This window comes from Spermophilus citellus, assembly GCF_964194105.1.
Source record: "Spermophilus citellus genome assembly, chromosome: 2".
Taxonomy (NCBI): domain Eukaryota; kingdom Metazoa; phylum Chordata; class Mammalia; order Rodentia; family Sciuridae; genus Spermophilus; species Spermophilus citellus.
In genome coordinates, this window is record NC_138183.1 from 79,754,125 (window position 1) to 79,770,902 (window position 16,778).

The window sequence follows — 16,778 nt, forward strand, 5'->3', positions numbered from 1 at the left end:
TGATTTCCATCACATTCCTTGTTAATGCCCTGCCCCCTCTCTTCCTCTCACACCCCTCTGCCCTATCTAGATTTCATCTATTCCTCCCATGCTCTCCCTCCCTACCTCACTATGAATTAGCCTCCTTAGAGAAAACATTTGGCATTTTTTTTTTTTTTTGAGAATTGGCTAACTTCATTTAGCATTATCTTCTCCAGCACCATCTATTTACCTGCAAATGCCATGACTGTATTCTCTTTTATTGCTGAGTAATATCTCATTGTGTACATATGCCACATTTTTTTTTAAAGAGAGAGGAGAGAGAGAGAGAGAGAGAGAGAGAGAGAGAGAGATAATGAATTTTCAATATTTATTTATTTAGTTCTCGGTGGACACAACATCTTTGTTGGTAGTGGTGCTGAGGATCGAACCGGGCCGCACGCATGGAGGCGAGCGCGCTACCGCTTGAGCCACATCCCCAGCCCCCTATGCCACATTTTTTTTATCCATTCATCTATGTTAGTTTTTCATCACCATGACCAAAATACCTGAAAACAACAACTTAGAGGAAGAAAAATTTATTTTGAGCTCATGGTTTCAGTCTTTGGTCAGCTCACTCCATTGCTTTGGGATGGAAATGAATCAAAATATCATGGTGGAAGAGTGTGGTGCAGGAAAGCTTCCCAGCTCATGACAGCTGGGAAATAGAGAGAAAGAGAGAGGCAGAGACAACAATAGTCACACACCAGGGGCAAGATATAGTCCCAAAGATCATGCCCCAGTGACTTACCTCCTCAGTCTCTCCCCACCTGCCTATGGTTATCACCCATTAGTCTATTCAAATTAGTAATCCAACAAATGAATTAATTCACCAGTGAGTTACAGCCCTAATCACTGTGTAAAAAGCCCCACCTTTGGGGCTGGGGATGTGGCTCAAGCGGTAGCGCGCTCGCTTGGCATGCGTGCGGCCCCGGGATCGATCCTCAGCACCACATACAAAAAAAAAAAAAAAAAAAAAAAAAAAAAAAAAAAACAAAGATGTTGTGTCCACAGAGAACTAAAAAATAAATATTAAAAAATTCTCTCTCTCTCCTCTCTCTTTAAAAAAAAAAAAAAGCCCCACCTTTGAACCTTGCTACATTGAGGATCAGGCTTTCAAAACATGAGCTTTTCAAGGAACATTTCCAAATCCAAATTATAACAAGCAATTATTAAATAAGTCAGAATTGGGTTTTAAAATACCTGTTTGAAGCAGGTTATTCCTAGAGACCAAACAGAAGAAACATTCAGTTTTAATTATTTAAATTTAGATTTGAGGTGTTTTATGAGAATGTTTGGCTTTGACACTTCTTTGTGATCCTTTACAACTATAAAATAATGGTGCATGCTTAAGTGGCCATTTTATTGTCTCATAGTCTTTGACTAAGAATGATTTTGAAATATATGGATAGAAAGAAAAAAGTACTAAAGGAGTGGTACATGCTGAAATCTGAATGCAGTGGTGAAAATACAGGTGTATTGTTGGCTGCCTGTAGCTACCTTGTCTCAGGGTAGAAGTGGTCCTGGGAGGTTGGGGTAGCACTTGCAGACTTGTTGCCCATCTGCTTAGGACTGCCATACTGCACCATTTCATCCTCCGACATGACACAGTCACCTTGTAATTCTTGCTTCAACAGAACAGAGTTGCAGTCTGATCTGGGCTGAGGTGGAACAATTACTGAAACACCAACCTGTTTGTTTAGAATATCCATGTTTAGGACATTACTATCCCATGTTTCCTGAGCAACATGCTGTAAAATGTGTTAGTGTTTGTGGTGTGAAGTACTTTCTTTTTCTTCCTCAGAAACCTACTTGCATAGCCTGTTCTTCAGAATGGTGGGAATGGGTAGCTTAGAGATACTAATGAACGAATGACAGTGCCCGCATTCCTACTCTTAATGTAGTGGGTGTACCTACTGTGAAAATCACCTACTCTGTTGAATGATATTGGGTGTTCTGAAAGCATACACAGGGTGTAGGGAAGAAAAGAATTAGGGAGGGTGCGAACCACTCAATATCTGTATAACCCTGTAACCAGAATGAATATTCAAATAAACATTAATAATCCTAACACAATACTAGTGCAATAAAGAAGTCATGTTAGATTCTTAACAGAAATACAAGAGTTCAGAGTACCTGTAGATATTTTAAAAAGAAAAGAAGAAAAAATAACATGTAGGATTTTTTCAGTGTTTTTTTTTTTTTTTTTTTTCATCCCAGAGGTGAAGGTAGCTGGATGGAGGATATGTGGGTTGTGGCTGCTTGGTTATGGTGACAAAAACAAGTGCCCAAAGATCTGAGAGAAGCCACGGAAAGCAAGAGATCTGTCTGTGCCAAGAGGAAACTGCACATGAGTGGGTATTGTGTCCAGTCTGCTTTCCTCTGCAGCCCCTATATTCAGTCATGTTCATGGTCTTGCATTCTATGGCTGTGACTTGGGGACATAAAGCATTAAAATTCTGGGAAAGCCTTTTCCACTCTAGTGCCATTCACCTGTTGATCTGGGGAATGAGCTAACTGATGCAAAAGGAGGCTGTCTGCCTTATGACAGAGAGGCTCTAATTTTGGGTACAAATTCATGTAAGGCTACAGCAATGCACAAAGATAGTCTTTGATTGATTCTCTGTATACAGATTTGAGGCTTCGTATTGGTCTAAAAGGACAGTGCATCTTCTCCCCTAAGAAAGTACAGTGATAACTGCCTTCAGGTTAATACGATTCTGTCAGTTCACAAAAGTTTGAAAATCTCTTGAACTTTTACAGTCCCAATTACCTAATGACCCCCAGCTAGAATTAAAACATGGTATAGCTGAGCATTTGGGGCCTTAGAAAGTCACCTACTCTGTTAAATGATATGAAGTTCTTATCCAGCAATTAAAGTTTTTACCTGTCAGATGCTCACACATACCAGCATCCAGGCTGGGAACCAGGATAATTCACCACACTGCAGAGCCCCCCTGAAAGTCCCCTTCCAATCAGCTTAGCTACTTTCCTCCAGGGCAGTCATTATCGTTTGCCTACTTTTTTACTTCATATACATAGATTCCTACAGTGTATTTGGCATCTTTCACTCATCGTTATATTTGTGAACTTGTAGTCTTTTTATTTGCACTGCAATAGAGTGTTCTGTGTGGAGATACCACAATTTACTTATCCACTTGATTTATTAATAGCCATTGGGTAATTTCCATTTTGTGCCTATTATATGCAGTGTTGCAACTAGCAGTCTGACACATCTCTTTTGTAAGTGTGTGGTTGTATACAGTGAATGCATTGCTCAAAATAATTATTTGCAAAATCACTTAATCTTTCTTCCCTAACTCAGGGTGATCGTTATGAAGTCTGGTTTTACCCAGGGCTGTGATATAGGGATATCCCTGGAATTTATGAACATAGGGGTTTAACTTGGCCTTGTGGGTTCCTGTGTTTTCTCTTCATGCTGTCAGGCTACAAGCTGATGTTTCACAATTTGGTATGTCCTTCCTTCCTGGGTATCTTTATCTGTTGAAGATTTGGGAAACAATTATCAAATACCTCAGAATTGTGTTTTAAAACACCTGTTTGAAGCAGGTTATTTCTGTACCAAGCAGGGGTGCAGTAGAGGCTGGGTTTTGTTTATTTTTGTCCCGACTTTCAACCTTCTTTTGAAGGTTTTATGGTATCAGATACCTGAATTTCAGATAGCTGGAGTGCTACCATTATTTTGAAATAATTAGTATTTGCATTTTAATTTCTTTTCCATTTTTATTTATACTTAACCCCCTTTTCCAATTTTGTTTATATTGAAAATTTCCCAAATAAACACTGTAGTTACAAATTGCCCTTGTTGAAATTATGCCACTTGGAAAGATAAGCACAAAACATAGGTTTGTGTTTTTATAAATACAGATAACAGGGAGGCGTCTAGCCATGAGAGGGCATGACTCAAGCTGAGATGAATTCATGGGAGTCTGTCACCCTGTATCTTGGATCATCAGCCATGGAATTATTATTTTAATCTTTTTTTTTTAATTTTGGGAAATGCTTAAAAAGCTATATGTGGAAGTAGATAAATACTCCTGCTTTGTGAGATTCGTCTTGTTCACTCAGGTGAATTACTGTAATAACTTTTTTTTTTTTAACAGTTCTCTCTTTAGTACTTTGATTTAAAGCAACCATTAAGCATTTATTTCCATTTCATTTAGTAGTATTTGTGCCAATTTTACTGCCCAGAGGGTATAATATCTGAGCAGGTGAGAGAGGAATACAGCTCTGATCACAGGGAAGGGAACTAAAATCAACAGAATGTTAAAGGTTTGGGATGAAAAATATAAGTTGAGATAAATGTAAACAAACAGACCACAGCAATAGTTTTTTTCTTATCAGATGACCACAGAGTTTAGATAATGGCTCAATTAAGGAAGAACTGGTGTCCATTCTTTTCTTGACAGTTGAAGTTGAAGGTTGAAGGTCAGATTCCTTCAGCAGATAATTTTTGCAAATTGAAAGGTTGTTTGCTCTTTTAGTGAGGGGCGGCTCAGGGAGCTTCAAAGTGGGTCTGTTTTCAGGATAACCGATCCTTATATAATGTAAAAAAGACAGATTTTAATAAGATTTTTGAATATCACCCCTCTACATAAAATCAAATGGAAAAGCAGTTAACCTTTTTTTAATTAATTTATTTATTTTAATTAGGTATATATGACAGCAGTACAGCAGTTAAACTTTTTACCATGATGCAGGGTAAGCAATGGAGTGGACAGAGGATGGGAATTGGGGGGTGTCTCAGGAAGCTGTCTGCCTTGTGGAAGATATAGCTCAGCCACCACTGAGTGATTCCAGGGGCCCTTTCTAAAGGTCCAAACTGTTGAAATGTCAAATTAGAGATGTCAACAGCATTTTATTTCAAAGGGGAAATGTTTTCAAAAAAATTTGTAAGAACATCTTTACAACTAAATTTGCTCTGGATTTGATATTTCTGGTCTACTTTTCCATCTTTGTATAAAATAGACTGAATAACTTACTGATTTATCTTTGTGTTTGATAGGTAGCAAGGTAGATAGAAATCAGTGGTTCTTAAAGAGAAAAGTAGGTGATAAATTTTTTGACACGTCTTTCCGGATGGTAACTAATTAAACAGTATCATGTATACCAAGAGTTATAGGCTATAAATTTAATCAGCTAAATAAGGGAGGCCTATCAATAGATTTTCCTTTCAAATGGAGATATTCGAAATCATAATTACAGAGTTTCAGAAGTAAATTTATGCTCATCATTTAATCTCTAGTTCCTCGGTGTCTTTCTGGTTTCAGGCATAGTTTTCAATTAATTCCAATCTGCTAAGATCTTCAAAAGATGAAGGTAATTTTTATAATTCTTGTTATGGAGTGATTTGATTAGTTTTTCAACTGATTTTTTTTTTTTGAGCAAAACATAATGAAAGCTTAGAGAACTAGTTAGTTATGAGAAACACAAGGCTTGTAGGATGACTAGCTGAGTAGTTCTTCAAGGTGTAAACATTTCCAAACCCCAAATGATGATAGGCCACAAAGATGGAAGAAAGTGACTCTTACAAAATGTTTAGTTCATGTTATGGTTTGGATATTGTGGTGTCCCCGGGAAAGCACAAGAATTAGGTAACGCTGGAATGTTCAGAGTTGGAATGATTAGATTCTGGGAGCTGTAAGTCTATCCGTAGATTATTTCAGTTCATGCATTAATGATTTGAATGGATTCCTGGATGGTAACTGCAGGCAGGTGGGGTGTGGCTGGAGGAAGCAGGTCACAGGTGTGTACCCTCGGGATTTTATTTCATCCCTGGCTCTTCACTTTCTGTTTCTTGGCTTCCTTGAACTGAGCAGCTTTCCCCTGCCATGTCCTTCCACCATGATGTCCTCTCTCACCTTGTGCCCAAAGCAATGGAGCCAGCTGACCATGGACTAACCCTGTGAAACCAGGAGCCTAAATCAACTTTTCCTTCTCTAAGTTGTTTTTTTCAGGCATTTTGCTCAGTGATGAAAAACTGACTAACATTGTTTAGATACTATTACTGTGTGTACAAAGATATTAAAAAATTTGACAGAGCTTTAATTTCAGTTGGCAGAAATAAAATTGTTTTGAATGTAGTTATATGTACCACTGTTCTTCACAGATTTCTTTTTAAATTAATTCTTATGTTAATTATACATACTTAGGGGATACAGTGTGACAATTCTATATATAGACAGTGTGTAATAATCAAGTCAGGGTCATTAACATTTCCATTTCCTTAAACTTTAAACAATTTTTAAATTAACACATAATAATTGTACATATTTTTGGGATAGAGTATGATGTTTCAATAATGCATATAATATGTATTTATTAAATCAGGATAATTGACATCTTCTACTTTGTGTTTGGAGTTTTCAAGTTCCTCTCTTCTAGTTATTCATAAAATACATGTAGGATATTGCAAGCTCTAACCACCCTATTTGCCGTAGACCACTGGAACTTGTTACTTAGATCTAGTTGTGTGGTTCTTGTTATCTAACCTCCCCTGACCCTCCCGCCTTTGCACACCCTTCCTGGCCTATATGTGATGCTGTACTATTCACAGTAGCAGGGAATCATAGAGCCCATAAGTAGCTGGTTGGATAAAGAAAATGTGGTGTATCTACATAGTAGAATAATATTTTTCAGCCATAAACAAATGAAATCCTGTCATTTGGAAAATGAATAGAACTGGAGGACATTATGTTAAATATAAACAAAGTCAGATGCAGAATACTGCATGTTTCCTCATAGATTTCTCAATTCAATAAAAATATAATTTGAACCACAATGCTTTATTATTTCATTTTGCTTTGAATTTATAATAACCTTTGTAATAAGGTTGCATGTTTTACCTTTAACAGAATGAACTTCTGAACGCTTTACTTTGATTCTATGCAGTGGATGGAAAAAAACAAATTATGATTAAAATTAATACAGCTGATTCTTTTTGAAGAATCTCATTCCACTGATATAAAACTAAGCTCATTTATTTTGGGGACGTTTTGTCTGTTAATGGAAATAACATAATAACTATCGCTTTACTCTTTGCGATAGTGAGAAAAAGTTGGACCAAAAAAGACGTAGAATTAATTTAGAATAACAATCCCTTTCCTTCCTGAGGGAAAAGGCATGCTTCAGGGTGGTGTTTAAATGAACCTTTTGCAGTTACATGAGTCAAATTGCAAACTTTACAGTTTTCTGGAAGACCCAGTTGCTGATGCTTCTTTAGGAAATATGTGTGTCTGTTTTTTTGTGTAGTTAATGTGTATCACTGTGGTATAGCATCATGGAGGATAAATATTGACCAGCTATTTTTTAAAATAAGCTTAAGTTTTTTAGAATGGTTTGGGAAAAATTGGACTGGTAATGCAAAGTTCCAATGTAACCTATACTTACCTTCTCTTATTATTTGTATCTTGCTTCGGTGCAGTGCATTTGTTACAATTAATGAAGTATTTGATACTATTAACCAAAATCCATAGCTTTTCTGATTTCCTCAATTTTTCTAAATGTTCTCTGTGTGTTCCATCATCCCATCCAGGACACCACTTTGCATTTAGTTGTTATGCCTTCTTAGGCACCTCATTTATGATGTTAACACATATTTTTGAGCAATTATACATTTATTAACTTTTCTGAGGAAAAGAAATTTAGTAATTAACTTTTTAACAAACAGACTTGTTTTTTTTGTGTTTTTGAGATCTTTGCTGTCAAAATGGTTTATTACATAATATAAAAGTGTTACCATCCAATAAAATAGTAGTTATAGGTTTAGATCATATGAAAAATCGTTGAATCACTGTAGCAAGAACCATTTTATTATTCTCTATTTCTCAGTGTCAGGACTGTCCAGTGTCTGTACCTATTTTGTTGTGCATGATGCCTATAATTCCCAAATTCTTACTGATTTGGCTGAATGACCATCTTACAGGAAGCAGGATAGTTGGCTGGCAACCCTGGTGTCCAGCAGAGAAAAGTACCTGCAGTCTTTCTCCACCACCATCTGATCCCTGAAAGAGTTAACTGTTTCCAGCTACTTTTGCCTAAGCTTAATTTACTTTATCAGTGAGTATTCTGTTTCCTGTTCCTAAAAGGGAGTCTTAGTTGCATTCTACCTAGAAAGGGTCAGGAAAGAAGAGATAGGTTTATCACTAATTATCTTCTGAGTTAGCCATGTGTGAATGAGAAATCTTGTTTCTGCGTGGATGTCTCACACACCACCAGGTTAAAGTGGAGATCCACAAACTCATCCCAGCTTATTTGAATGCAACCTTGATAACTTTAAATGCTCAGTTAATATATGGCTTAATCATTGTTGATAGTGGTTAATGCAACTTTTTGATTTAGAAAGGGAAAATTCTGATAAATACAAAAGTGACCAGGAATAGGACAACAAGCATAAACTGGGACTGTCTTCAGGAAACCTGGGAAGGTGAATGATGTCATCTAAAAGTAAATTTTGCATAGAGACTGATACTACATGCTTAATTTTTCTTCAATGCCATATTTTCCAAAATAGAAGTTTTCAGTAAACAATGACTGTTGTAACACCAAATTATACTAACATTATGAGACTGATTATGTCTACATTTAATTTGACTCAAAGTAAGTTGATGTATAAGAAATACTGGGAGAATAAAGGTGTTTTGCAAATAAGTACTCTTAAATGAAGAGGTACATTTCATACACACACACACACACACACACACACATTTAGAGTACATTAACAATGTGATATCTACAAAATTAACTTCTGTATGTGAAAAAAATTTTACAATGTAAACAAAAGCCTTTTTTCCTGAGCATAGAAGGGTGAGATCTCAATTGTTCCATCTCCAATCCTGTACTGAGGGACTTACCTTAAAAGATCTTAACTAGGATATGAAAAGCAAGGGACATTTGGCCCTCTGCCAATTGTGTAAATAAAGTTTTATTGGAGCACAGCCATACTTAATCCACTAATTTATTTTCTGGGGCTGCATTCAACCTACAATGATAGAGCTAGGTAGTCACATCAGAGATCATCAGGTCCTGCAAAACCTAAAATGTTTCCTATTTCATGCTTAAAAGAAAGTATTTACTCACCCTGGTTGTAACCGTTGCAGACCTTGGATATGACCCTATTCTCATTATTCCAGAGCAGTGGTGCTCAGAAGACATTTCTGTCCATGGGACTTCTACACCATAAGGCTTTGTTCACCCAAACACAGCACTAATAAGGAGACAACCACCTACTTCTCTCCAACTCAGCTGGGTAGAACCAAGAGTAATAACAGATCATAGCAGTGACTAACACCTTTTGATTATCTACAGCATGCCAAGGTGTTATATCCAGTGTACTTTAGGAGTGGTCTATCTTCAAAACAACCCTAAGAGTTAGGGTTCTGTTCTTAGACCTACTGTAAGGTTGAGGAAACTGAAGCACAAGAGGGTTAAGGGTTTTGTCCTGGGTCATGAAACTAGGATTTGGTGAAGGGAGCATTTGAATCTGGCCATTATGCACATCCTGTACCATTCATTCATGACTTCAGAAGCCCTCAGGTCTTTTGAGGCTATGCCTTCTCTAAACCTGCAGCACAACATCTCTTGTTGTTTCTCTTTTCCTGTCTCAGTTGGCAAACTATCCATAACTAAACGTTTGTGATTTTAAATAGAAAGCAATTTGCAATCTGAATTGTTCCTAGACTTTGAGTGAATCTAGTTAATTCATTTTCCAGGAACTTTTCATTTTAAAACCTTTTGGGGATTGTTATCCAGATAAAATACTGAGACATTTTCTGGGGTGACACAATGTGGAAAGAATTTCATCTGCAGATGAACTTGGGCAGAGGGTCCTGGATGAAGCCTTGGTGGTTTATCACCCAGACTAAATTCTCCTCTGATGGAGCAACAGCCTGTTCAGAGGCCTGGAAAGTCCAGGCCATTGGACCAACTTGTCTTCCCAGGACTGCTGACTGAGGACCAGGTAGAGGAGACCACTGAGTATTTTCTATAGAATGGAGAACCAGCTAACCATTCTATAATTGAGTTATTAAAGGAAAAGACCTATTGTAAGAACACAGATGGGGACCATTTCCAGGCATAGGGACCTGGACAAGGGGGCTGAGTGGGCTGAGGCATATTCTGTCTAAAAAGCAAAATTGGACCTGAAGAAGGAGAGTTAATGTTCTCCTGCTCTAGCAACTGGCTGCATCTGGACATTGAGACCTATTTTCTGGCTAATGGGAATTTATTCCAGGAGTAAGTATACTATATAATAAAAGCACATCTTAAATGAGTAATTTGTATGAAGGGAAAAGGATAAGTCTTTGCACTTACAGTGTGGTTTATTCAGGGAATCTAAAAGGGTCATTATTCTTAACCCCAAAGCAAGAAGTAATTATACTGTCAGATTTTAATTGTCTGTAATTCTACCTATTTTGTAGTACAGTAGAAGCTGGTGAAAACCCTTGAAGTCCCACATCTCTGGATTAAGTGAGAATGCCCTTAGATTTATTTCTATCTCCACAGATTTGTTTCAGAATCCTTTCCTTAATCCTCCGCATCGGCCAAAGCTGTGTGAAGATGGAGTAGTTAAGGTGCAAACTGGATCATGTCATTTCTTTAAGTTTTTTGATGCTTCCCATCCTCTCAGAACAGCCCAACTCCCTCTTGTTTTTTGTTTGTTTGTTTACTCTTTTTAGATATACATGATAGTAGAGTGTATTTTGACGTATTATACATGCATGGAGTATAATGTAGTCTAATTAGGATCCCATTTTTGTGGTTGTACATGATATGGAGTTATATTAGTTTTTTATTCATATATTCTACTGTCTTTCCTATTCCCGTGCCCCCTCCCTTCCCTTCATTCTCCTTTGTCTAGTCCAATTAACTTCTATCCACCCCTCTTATTGTGTGTTAGCATCCACATATCAGAGAGAACATTCATTTTTGGATTTTTTCTTTTCACTAGTGCTTACCGTCCCTATACACTCCTCTGGTTCCTACTGACATCTGCAGCCCCACCTGATGTAGAACTCCCTTTGCCTGTGGTTGTGAGTGCCTAGACTAGGCCACACCCATCCTACCCTCTTCCTGCTTTTTACCTGGTTGATTTCTACACACGCTTCAGGTCATCCCTGGTCGTCTTAGTTCCTCTATTCTGTGCTATCAACAAAGCATCTTAATCCTCACAGAACTTTTCCATCATGTATAAGCTTTATGTCAGAAAAAACAGTCTGATTATAGCATTTTATTTCCAGGATTTCACATGATGCCTCTTGAATGGCATGGATATTCTCATTTCTTGTACTCAGATGTTAGAGCATCAGTTCTCTTGTGCCATACCTTAGTTTAGAATGATGAAGATACTGGCATTTAATACTGTTCACTTTTGTTCATAAATCGTGCTTTGGGGTTAGGTCTGTATAACATGTAGCTTGGATAAATAATTTAGCTCTCTATTTTAATGCTTAAGCAGCAAGACTTGGCATCTGATAACCATTTTTTTTTTCCTAGAAACTCTCTGGGTCACTGTGCTCTTAGTGTGGAGTGGTATTGTCTGCATTTGACTGTTTCTCAGGAACGTCCTGAGACCAGAAATATCCAGGCATTCTAAAATACCAGGCTCACTGTATTGCAGATACATAAACATAAATATAAATGGGCTCTAAGTAAAATGTTAATCTTAGCAAAAAAATGTGTGAAGATTTTTACATATCTTAAGTTTGCTTTTTTTTTCTTTAAGTCTTTAAGTACATCTGATTTCCCTCTGAACCTCAGTGGTAATGTTTGCAAATGCTTATTTCTCAGGGATTGTTTTTAAAAATTTTAAGTTGTGAATTTTTTCATTAGTATTTAGACATTACTGCCCTCTTTTGTATAAATCATCTTGTACTTTATTAAACAAGAAATGACTAGGCTCAGATTTTAAGCATCTAAAACTGGTAGGTAATTCAGGGTGGATTTTTTCTGACTTTCCTTTGGTTTCTTCAGGAATAATTTAGGTTTTTGGTATTAGAGACTGTCTTAGTGTTCTCTCTCTCTCTCTCTCTTTGTCTTGACGGATTCATTTGACTTGACCTTTACTTCTTACCTAGTGTTTGTCAAGCCCATCTCTGGCAGGTCTCCCTGGTATCTATGAGTCCAAGTGTAATCACCTTACATGAGGCTGGATGTTCATGAATGGAAGGTGTGTTCAAGCCTCGTCACTACTTGGCACTCTTCTGGGCACTCACATGCACCAAACTGGGTCAGATCCAGAAGGAAATAGAATTGTGTGTACAGCCATTGTGTGACTGCTGCTTGTTTAACCTTTGACGTCAGGAGCAAAGATGTCATGAGAGGCCAGTGACTACTGTACTGTCCAGTGAAAGATTATCTTGACACCAAGCAGTGCTGCCTGCCTGCGCTGTTGAGTCCAAGAATCCACAGGGGTTTAGCTGCCTGTGCAGGAAGTACCATATAGTGTTTTCCCCGGAGACCTTGAAGTAAACCAAATAATATCTCATCTTAATTTCAGTTATGCTTTCATTATTTCAAGGAGTTCATTTGTAATGTGGATAGACCTTAAGCAATAACACAAGTCCTCCTTCGAAGTATTTTTTAAAAACTTGGTATATAATATTTTATTAAATGGTGGTATGTACTCGGGACTCTAGGAAACCAGTTTATCACTTGATTTGGGCATGAAGAGCTATTTCCTCCTTAGAAAGCCAAATTCTGGACTGAGTTGGAATCCTAGCTCTCCTCTCTCTGCCTCAGTGAAACACTGGTGAAAACTTCCTGTGGTTATCCTGAGATATGTATTATAAGTGAATAATACATGTGAATATTTAAATCAGTACCTACACTGCATATATAAGGTGCCCAGTAAATGTCTGCTTCAGAATATAAATGCTTCAGACTAGTCTTTATGCCCTCTTAAAGAGAGTGGATGGTGGTGGTAAAGATTTACCTTGATCATAAAAGTTTTATTACTTGGTTAATATGAAGCTATCAAGTAAGGAGATCCAAAAGTATATTCATTTGGAAGAGGGTGGTAAAATATTCAAAAAGGAAACCATCATGCCAACTCTGAGCTAAATTGACTATAATAAAGGAGTTCCAAGTCTAAGTGGCTTCATATAATACAAACTTATTTTTCTCTTATGTGTAGGACAGATTAATGTGGTTAGTCAAGACTATGTGCTTTCCTTCAACATGGTGACTCTGGGATCCAAGCATGTTACATTATGTGACTTTCCTATATTGGAGTTCCTCAGTTGCTCTGTGAGGACAAGGATGAGGAAGAAAAGGGTATAGGAGTAAGGAGGAAGAGAGGGTGGGGAGGGACAGAGAGGGAGGGAGGGAGAAACAAAGACAGACACTATATTTCTTTGGCTGCCCTGTTCCCTATCAATGGTCCAACATGGCTGCAACCTATACACCAGGGGTTTTGGGAAATCCAGTTTCCCTGAATTCCAGTTTCCCTAAATTCCCTGCAATAAGAAGCAGAAGAGATGAGTATCCAGCAATTCTGGCACCAAGAGTTAGCCATACAACATATTTTCTATTAGAGAAAGACATTTTTTAAAATAACCTATTTATATACTTCAGTGTATACTGTTTTTGAAATTCTGTAATGCTAGGACCAGCAGATGACCCAAGAGAATTTATCAGTCATTATGTTTTCTTTTCATTTTAGAAATTTGTAGAAAATAAGGGAATCTACTGAGACATCTACTTCTGAGCATTTCATTTTTGTTCAGTTAGCCAGTAAACAAGGACTCCAGAGGACAGTTTCTTAGTGGCTGTCCCTGGCAATTGAGTTCCTATTATACAGAAAGTTTTTAGGTTTTTCATCCTGCCTTTGTTTAGTAAATGACAAAGGCAAAGAAGTCAATGATCTTGTTATACCCTGAGATTACATGAGATAATCTCAGAAGTAGAGTTTTTTTTTTTTTTTTTTAACTGCTCTTGGAACCAGTATTTGTCCTTAGCTCTGATGGAAGAGCTGTTTTAAATCACTAAATAAAGTGACTTACTCCTCCAGGTTTATTAATGCTATTTAACTTGAGCAGTTAGTTCTTTTGAATCATAATTAGTCTCTGCACAGAGTTGGTAGACCTTGAGAATTTATAGCCACATGGTACTTGGGGCCATGCTTAAGGTTCAGAGTTAATATGTACATGGTGTTTTGTGGTGTTTCATAATTCTTTGCATTGATTTTGAATTCCGCTTTTCTTTTGCCAAAGTTGAAATGTTTAGCACATTTAGGAAACAATAGGTCATAGTTGATTGTGTAGTCTCCAGCATGAGACTGAGTTTGAATTCCACCTCTGCTTCTCAATCACTATCACTGAATGACCTTGGACTCTATGGGCTGCCTAGGAATAGTGGTAACAAACACAGTAGACTGGGGTGATTGAACAATAAAAATGTTTTATCTCATGATTTTGGATACTGTAATTCTGAAATAAGGTGTCATCAGGGTTAGTTACTTCTGAGGCCTCTTTCCTTGGCTCGTAGATGACTTCTTTCCCTGCATCTTCACATGGTTTTCCTCCTGTATATGTCTGTGTCCAAAACTCCTCTTTTTATAAGGTCACTAATAAGAATAGATCAGAACTCACCTGAATTACCTCATGTTAATTTACTTACTTTAAAGACCCTGATTCCAAATATAATTGCATTCTGAGATATGGAGGGTTGGGACTTCAACATATAAATTTGGTGGGTATGGGACCCAAATCAGATCATAACTGGCCCTCAGTCTGTCTGATTTGCAAAATGGATTAATAAAAGTACTTCACAGGATTGTTTTGTGTGTTCTGAGAAGATGCATACAAATTGCTTAGTACAATACCTGAAATCTGTTGAGCATTCACTAAATAGTACTATAATCATAATTTTTTTAATCTAACAGTATCATCTCTACCAGTTTGGAGATGGTTTTGTGCATAGCTTTTCAATTACTGAAGCTTGAGATTATCATTGTCTTTCTTGTGCCCCCATAGAATCTGAACAGGCTGCCTTCAACAGAGTAACAGGACAAATGTCCAGGGAGCATGGATTGAGTGAATAAGTATGAATTGGTCTTCTGTGGATATCACTTTGGTGTCATTGGACTGTGGAAAGCTCTTAGGCATCCTGGTTTCTGTAGTGGCCTGTCCCATGGCTCTACCAGATCAAGATAAGTAGTCTTTCCACATTAGGAGCAGGGGACAGAAAGCTTTTTGCATTGTTGGGGGTAACATTAAAGTGTTAGATCATAAAGCATAAGAATTATACAAGCGCTGGAGGTGATTTTTTTTTTTTTTTGGTTGAACTAAGGGACACTCGACCACTGAGCCACACTCCCAGCCCTATTTTGTATTTTACTTAGAGACAGGGTCTCACTGAGTTGCTTAGCACCTTGCTTTTGCTGAGTTTGGCTTTGAACTCATAATCCTCCTGCCTCAGCCTTCTGAGCTGCTGGGATTACAAGTGTGGCTAGAGGTGATTTTTAAGTAATACAATATGTATTGTTAGCTATTCCTAACTTTTCTAGACTTGATGAAAATTTATAGAGTTTTTTTCATACTAATATTGTAAGTCAGTTATTTCAGGCTCAAGGAATTGCCTGTATCTTAAATCCTTGGCATTTATTTCGACTGGTGTAAATGTTCTTTGCTGTAAAAAACAAAACAAAACAACAACAACAAAAAAACCAAACAAACAAAAACGGTGCTACTGTCATGTCACAGTTGCAGCTTGTATTAAATAACAGCAAGCATTGCTGTCTGTTAGTGTCAGAAGAAGGAAGATCAGATTGCATGGTCTCTGATGTAAGTTGGAAAGAAGGTGAACATGCAACCCATCAATTAAAAAAAGCTTTGGATGTTGTGGTGTGTTATGTTTTTGTTGTTGTGGCCAAAATACCTGACCAGAACAACTTGGAGGATGAAAATTTTATTTTGAGATCATGATTTCAGAGGTTCAGTCCATGGTTGGCTGATTCTATTCTTCTGGGGCCCAGATTAGATAGAACATCAGGGTGGAAGGGCATGGTGGAGGAAAGCTGCTTACCTCGTGGTAGTCCAGAAGCAGAAAGAAGGTGAGAGGATCCAGAAACAATATGTATAATCCTCAAGGCATGCCCCCAGTGACTGACTTCTTTTTAGCCATGCCCCACCTGTCTACAGTTACCACTCGGTAGTTCAGAGTATTTTATATTCAAATATTAATTCAAATAATATATTCAAATTATCAATCACATGGATTAATCCACTAATTAGATTATGACCCTCATGCATTAACATGGGAGCTTTTGGAAGATATCATCCAAACCATAACAGGTGGGGACTAGTGTGGTTATTAAGACATGGTGTCCACTGATAGCAGCTGATTATGTAGGCTTTATGAACTAAGAATATGGGGCACATTCCTCATAGATCATGCTCAACTCCACTTAGGGCATCAGCTCCTAAACTGAGGCAAGGGCACCCCTAGTATCACCAACCAGTTCCTTTATTCTCTATCATGTCAGCTACTGAATCTTGTCAGTTTTTCTTTTGAAATGCCTCTGAAATTTTTTCTTGTAATAAAAAGTTATTTTATGACAAGTATGAGGACTGTCACATATAAATACTGTGATACAATAAGAAATAGATACTTGGTCTTTGTCTCAGGTTCCTAGCACAGAGTTCTAAAAACCCTTGGAATCTCCACAGTGATGAGTGTCTTTTGTCCTATAATGAGATTACTGCTAGCTCCAGGCCCCTATGTAGCTTCAGGGTGGAGCT

At 37.5% G+C, this 16,778-nt stretch overlaps 1 protein-coding gene across 1 annotated transcript in view; it reads left to right on the forward strand.

Moving 5' to 3' along the window:
* The window catches only part of LOC308642277 (ras and EF-hand domain-containing protein-like), a 72,536-nt gene that overhangs the window by 15,990 nt on the left and 39,768 nt on the right, over window positions 1-16,778 (forward strand). The window lies entirely within an intron of this gene.